General features: G+C 41.5%; 1 non-coding gene across 1 annotated transcript; it reads right to left on the bottom strand.

Moving 5' to 3' along the window:
- Positions 1-7,114: 7,114 nt before the first annotated feature.
- Positions 7,115-7,176, bottom strand: LOC116592188. The gene has a single exon (XR_004286361.1). It is a non-coding gene; the product is annotated as a U7 small nuclear RNA (small nuclear RNA).

Genomic DNA, 7,176 nt, shown 5'->3' with positions numbered 1-7,176 from the left:
TGATTAGTGACTTAAGTGAAGAGGTATGTTAATCAAATATTTGGATGACATAAGCTAGGAGGGCTGGCTAATATATCAGATTTAAAGAATTACTGTAAATTGTCTGGAGGGAAGATGGTAGAAGAGTAGGGAACTCTCGCTTCATCTGGTCCCTTGAATTCAGCTAGATATCTATCAAACCATTATAAACACCTGTGAATTCTAACTGAGATCTAAGAAAAAATAGCTGCAATTCTAAAAATAGGAAAGTGACCACTTTTTGCATGGTAGGAGGTGCAGAGAAGTGAATCTGAGGGGATATATCAGAAGATAAACTGGGAGAGAGCCTCTATAAGTCAGCTACCAGAAAGTGATATAGTGGCAAAGTGCAAAATTGGAACTTTTAGACTTCTTTCCAGTGGAAAACATCCCTGCTTAAAAGGTGCTTAGGTGGCAAAGTGGGACAGAATCCTAGGTGGGACAGGGTGATCTCTCCCTGGGTCCCCAGGGTCACAGAAAGAACGGAGATGTGTGAGTGCAGCAGAGTTCCCAAGGATTGGAGCAGGAAAGCAGGCTAAAATCAGCAAGCCCGGGGGTGGGCTTTCAGCTAGGCATTGCCATAAACCACAAGCCCAGGCATGATCAGGTGACTGCTCTCCAAGTAGGGGCCCAACAAGTGGCAGAACTGCAGCAGCCCTCCTCCCTCCTGCAGGAAGATGGGCATGGGTGCACACCTCAGGAGCCTACAGCTTGGCACAAACAAATGTCACTGACTGCTTTTCCCTGAGGGTGCAATGAAGAGTGGGGACCATGATCCTTCAGCTCTGGGGCTGGAGATTGGGGCACTGCCATTTTTATATTTTTTTCATCCTCTAAAGTGGCATGGAAAGCCTTCAGGGAACAAAGCCACATAGAACAACATGAATCCACTTACACTGAGCCTGGCCTCTGGCAAGGGGTGGTGCAACTCCACCCAGACAAAGACACCTGAGAATCAGTGCAACAGGGCCTCCCCCAGAAGACCAGAAAGAACATCAGGCGAACACTAAGTTTATGGGTCACACAGAACTAAAAAACTCCTGCACTGATTTCAGATCTCTTCAGATTTATCTAGTGTGTATTTTGCTGGATTTGTGGTTGATATTTTTTATTTTGTTCCTGTTCATCTATTTTTCTCTGGACAAAATTACTAGAAGGAGAAATTCACAGCCAAAGAACCAGAGGTAATATTCTCTGCCAGAGATTTAATCGATATGGATATAAGTAAAGTGTCTGACCTAGAATTTAGATAAACAATTATAAAGATACTTGCTGGGCTTCAAAACGCATTAAAGACACTAGAGAATCTCTTAGTGCCAAAGTAAAAGAACTAAAATATAATCAGGCTGAAATTAAAAATGCTTTAACTGAAACGCAGCCTAAAATGTATGCTCTAATGGCTAAGGTAAGTGAGGCAGAAGAGGGAGTCAGTGACACAGAAGACAAAATAATGGAAAGTAAGGAAACTGAGGAAAATTGAGAAAAACAGATAATGGAACATGAGTGGAGGCTTCTAGAAATCAGCCCTACCATAAAGCAAAACAATACTGGAATTATTGGGGTTCCAGAGGAAGAAGAAAGAGAGAGGGACAGAAGGTATATTTGAGCAAATCATAGCCAAGAACTTCCCTAAACTGGGTAAGGAAACGGACGTTCGAGTCCAGGAGGCAAAAAGAAGCCCCCTCATGGGGCGCCTGGGTGGCTCAGTGGTTTAAGCCGCTGCCTTCGGCTCAGGTCATGATCTCAGGGTCCTGGGATCGGGTCCCGCATCGGGCTCTCTGCTCAGCAGGGAGCCTGCTTCCCTCTCTCTCTCTCTGCCTGCCTCTCCATCTACTTGTAATTTCTCTCTGTCAAATAAATAAATAAAATCTTTAAAAAAAAAAAAAGAAGCCCCCTCAAAATCAATGACAATATATCATCACCCCAACATAAGATAGTGAAGCTTGCAAATCTCAGGCATAAAGAGAAAATCCTGAAAGCACTAGAGATAAGAGGTTTTTAACCTAAGGGGGTAAAATCATTAGACTGGAAGAATACCTACCCACAGAGACCTGGCAGGCCAGAAATGGCTGGCATGATAAATTCAGGGTAATAAATGAGAAAAACATGCAGGCAAGAATACTTTATCCAGCAAGGCTCTCATGCAGAATGGAAGGAGAGATAAAGAGCTTCCAGGATAAACGGGGGGGGGGCGGGGGGAGGAACTTATGATCACCAAACCAGCCCTGCAAGAAATATTAAAGGGTATCCTGTAAACAAAGAGACAGCTCAAAAGTAACAGAACAGAAAAGATCAGAGACAATATACAGAAACAGTGACTTTAAGGTAATACAAAAGCACTAAATTCATATCTTTCAATAGTTACTCTGCATGTAAATGGGCTAAATATTCCAGTCAAAAGATGTAGGGTATCAGATTGGATAAAAAAGGAAGACCCATCCATATGCTGTCCACAAGAGACTTATTTTAGACACAAAGTCACCTCCAGATTGAAAATGAGGGAGTGGAGAATAATTTATCTTGCTAATGGACATCAAAAGAAAACTAGGGTAGATATCCTTACAGAAAACAAATTAGACTTTAAATCAAAGACTGTAGTAAGGGATGTAGAGGGACACTATATCATGCTTAAAGGGTCTATCCAACAAGAAGATCTAACAATGGTATGTATAGCCACTCTGGAAAACAGTATGTAGGTTCTTCGAGAAGTTAAAAACAGAGCTACCCTATGACTCAACAATTGCACTACTAGGCATTTACCCCAAAGATACAAATATAATGATCTGAAGGGACACATGCACCCCACTGTTTATAGCAGCATTGTCTACAGTAGCCAAACTGTGGAAGGAGCCAAGATACCCGCTGACAGATGAATGGATTAAAGAACATGTGGTATGTATGTATGTGTATATACATACATACATATGCAATTGATAATACTCAGCCATCAGAAAGGATGAATATTTGCTATTTACACTGACATGGATGGAACTAGAGGGTATTATGTGGAGCGAAGCAAGTCCATCAGAGAAAGACAATTATATGGTTTCACTCACATGTGGAATAAGAAACAGCCCACAGGATCATAAGGAAGGGAGGGAAAACTGAATGGGAAATAATCAGAGAGGAAACAAACTATGAGAGACTCTTAACTACAGGAAACAAACTGAGAGTTGCTGGAGGGGAGGTGGGCAGGGGGTGGGGTGGGGAATGGGGTAAGTGGGTGATGGGCACTAAGGAGGGAACATGAGGTGATGAGACCTGGGTACTATATGCAACTCAAGAATTACTGAACTCTACATCTGAAACTAATGATGTACTTACTATATGTTGGCTAAATGAATTTAAATTTTTTTAAAAGATTTTATTTATTTATTTGACAGAGAGAGATCACGAGTAGGCAGAGAGAGAGGAGGAAGCAGGCTCCCTGCTGAGCAGAGAGCCCGATGCGGGACTCAATCCCAGGACCCTGAGATCATGACCTGAGCCAAAGGCAGCGGCTTAACCCACTGAGCCCCCCCAGGCACCCTGAAATGAATTTAAATTTAAAAAAAAGAATTAACATAAGTCATCTTACTGGGAATTATGACCCTAAATTGATATAAAACTTAATAACAGGTATAAAACTTCAAACAGTACCTGTCTAATGTCTCTGTCCAAGTCCCATATTTCTGGGAGTGGGGAGGACGCTGACTCCGAGAAGGGAGTGAAGGCAAAGCAGGCCAACGGACTGACCTGTCCACCTCAATCAGGCATCAACAAACAAAGCATAGCAAGATTAATGGCACAGCACAAGTGAGGAGAACTGTAAATGTCCACCTAGGAAGATGTAAAATGTAAAACTCAATATAAATATATCGTTACTTCAGAAGAGCTTGGCCATCCTCTCTGTTAATAGGCAAGTTCTGTGGCAATTTTCTGTGGTAAGATTTTCTTGAGAGAAGTCCTGACATTCAGATAGTGGCTGCTTCCTTGGATGCTAACTTTTCAAAACTTTGCCAACAGAAGCTAACTACTCTAAGTTTGCAGACCAGTCAGATACTGGGACCAGTGTCTATCATGGAGCACATTTTTTAAAAATGGAGCTAAACAAAATTCTTGGAGAAGGCCAATCATACACAGATCCCTTCTAGTAGAGAGCTCCCATCTCACTTATTCACTAAAAAAAGGTTTATCTTCAGCAGTTTGGGGAACCAAGTGATTTGGTCTTCTAGGCAAGTGACATGTGTTTGTACAAACTGAACAGAGGTAATTCTGCCATTTCGATGTTGGGATGAGGCCTCATGTCCCAAAGTAAATGTAAAGATAACCTGAGGTGGCTTGTGTGAACCTACAGGGAGGGCACACTGGGTGCTGCTGCTTCTGGAAGGATGAGTTGGGACCTGCTCTTCACAAGCCTGGTCTTTGTTGGTGTCATCCTTGCTCCCCAGACAGGCTCTTGGACGCTGGGGTGCTGTACCTGCCCTGGTCATTTGAAATTAGGTAGAAAGGGTCTGCAGGTAGCCAGATACATCCGCTTCGGGCAGTAGCTGACTGGCCCTCTGAGAAGGTAGAGTTCTATCAATCCGTGCAGCTGTGGTCAATCAGGCATTTTGGGTTTTGCCCCGACAGATGCTTATTGTCATCTTGGGAGAGTAATAAAGATTAGTTTACATATAATTAATTTCGCAATTTCGTACTTTCACTGATCACCGGCCATTGTAAAACACAGGGATCTTCATATGTATACATGATACCCACAGAACTTAAAATACATTGAGCTATTACATGATTTTGTGAATAGATGGGGAAGAGCCTTTGTTGGTGGTATTTTGTTGGAAATTTCTCCTTATCGATTGGCCCAGAGTTTAGTCTATTACATTTTTCCTCAGGGCAATTATTTACTTACTCCTAATTTACTAGGTGGCCTATCTAACATGCATGTCACCTTCCTGCTTGATAAATTGTGAAGTTCTAGGACTCTTGGGCCAGTGCTCTACACAAAGTGAGCTGTAGGCATAGCTATTCCACCACTGATCATTATTAAAGTCTTTATCAACCTTGTGGTACAATCTGATAAGAAAACCTAAGAGTGTTTGTAGCTTTTATTGATCTGTCCATAATCTTTGAGGACTGAAATCAGTCCAAGATCCTCGTGCTCAGTATTGATTGTCAAGGCCCATTCTCACCCTTAGTCACAAGGCTTTAAGGAACCTGCACTTCATGCCACCGTGTTTCAAGGTCAAGAATTACAGTCCCTTGATGGATCAGAAATGGCACCTTTTCCAATTACAAGGAATAGAGAAGTGGGCTTTCTCTGACACATCAGTGCCTGGTTTTCCTTAGTATCAAAACCAGAATGGCCTTAATACACAGCTGATACTGTTATTATCACAAAGAAAAACTAGATGTTCTGAATCCAAAATCATCATCTTTTATATAGTTTTATATATACTACCTTTCTAAACTTATGTATACACTTTTCAGTATAAAAAGAAAGATGTTCTATGAGTGAGTTACTATGATTTGCTTATGGATAAAATGAATATGTGGTTATAAGATTTAACTATTTTTCAGGCTAAAATAATTGAGGTTGTACTGTATCATCTTGTTAGAGCAAACACCAAATTAGTTCCTAAGGAGAATCTGAGCACTAACAGACGGTCCTTTCCTAGCCGACCTCCAAGTGAAGGAGCAGTGACCTTCTGTCCACCATATGTCCTTGTTAGGCACCTCAGATTTAATAAGAAGTTGCCAAGCACTCCCTAGCTTTCTTGATTATTAAAACATATGGCTCTGAGTTCAGCTGACAACACAGAGGTTCTGTGCCTTAGGAACTTATCAGGGTGTTTAATCTTGGAAATCACCACTGCTGCTTGACTATTGAAAACTTTGGGAAATGAGCATTATCTATGATAGATTATCTGAGGGATAGCAGTGACCCATTCTTTTATATCAGTGGTTTTCAAATTTCCTTTTTAGCCCTAGACACATTCTTCAAACCATGTTTTTCTAGAATCCTAGAGTCAGAGAATGGGATACAAGGGAGGGATCGGAAGCTTGAAGTCCCACCTCTGATGGGACCCTCAGAGCACAGCTTGAAAACCATTGCTAGGTCCTCTTAATACCCATCCACAGACACTGGGGCAAAGATCCACAAAGTGGCACCCAGTCTGGATCATAGAGCCTCACTCCAGAGGCTTCACTGAATTGTGCTTTCTCCAAACACCATTGTGTCTCCTTTTGGCAGATAGTGTCAGAAAGAGTCCTAGGAAATGACTACAATATTTACTTCAAGGATATAGTTAAAGATATTGTTTACCTGGTTTTATGACATCTTCTCTCAGAGAACCCCAAGGAGTAATATGTTTCCTGTTCTTTGCACCAGAAATCATTTAAATTCTTCTGGGCCAGTGGCTTATTTTTTTCTCTCATGAATGCAGTGATTCCTCACTCTCCCTTTAGGCTGGCCACTAGAAAGCTGAAGAAGCACTCCTGCAGCCCACCCTGAGCAAGCCACAGGCTCTCATGGGCTTCATGAACCAATTTCTCCTCCAGCGCCTGCTTATTTTACAAAATGTATCCCTTTTGCCCTCATACTTTTGGTTTGAAGTATTTTGGGGGTGGTTCTATTGCGTGTTTTAAAGCCACTCTCAATCCTTTAAGAAAAACTACGATTTTTAAGTCAGCAAATTCTTCAATGAGAACAACCATTAACTCAAGCCATTTGCGAAGGAAGGAACCCAGCATGATGAGCGTCTAGATCCAGAAAGGACCATGACAAGGAACTAAGCGTATGCGGTGTGGAAATAAAAATCTTGAGATGAACACAATAGCCATCTTCAGATTCTTAGAGACTGAGGAATAAGTTTATTCTGTATTACTGCAGAGAATGAACTTAGAATATATCATGGTCATTACCAAAGAAGCCATTGAGTACTTAGAACTGGAAAAGGAACGGACCTCAGAGAATGGTGAGTTCCTTGTTTCAGGAAGTGTTCACTTCCTGAAATAAGTTTCATTCCCAATGATATCCCAATCATTCCCAAATGATTCCCTCATGGGGATGTTACAAATATATAGTGGACTTTTTGTTTGTTTGTTTTGTTTTCCATGGGGGAGTCTTCTGGTGAAGACTGGAAAACCTACTAGACAAATTCTAAAAGAGCTGTAACATTT

This window comes from Mustela erminea, chromosome 5 (genome assembly GCF_009829155.1).
Source record: "Mustela erminea isolate mMusErm1 chromosome 5, mMusErm1.Pri, whole genome shotgun sequence".
NCBI classification, from domain to species: Eukaryota; Metazoa; Chordata; class Mammalia; order Carnivora; family Mustelidae; genus Mustela; species Mustela erminea.
The sequence above is the reverse complement of the archived record's forward strand: the minus strand, read 5'-3'. Positions and strand labels throughout refer to the sequence as shown.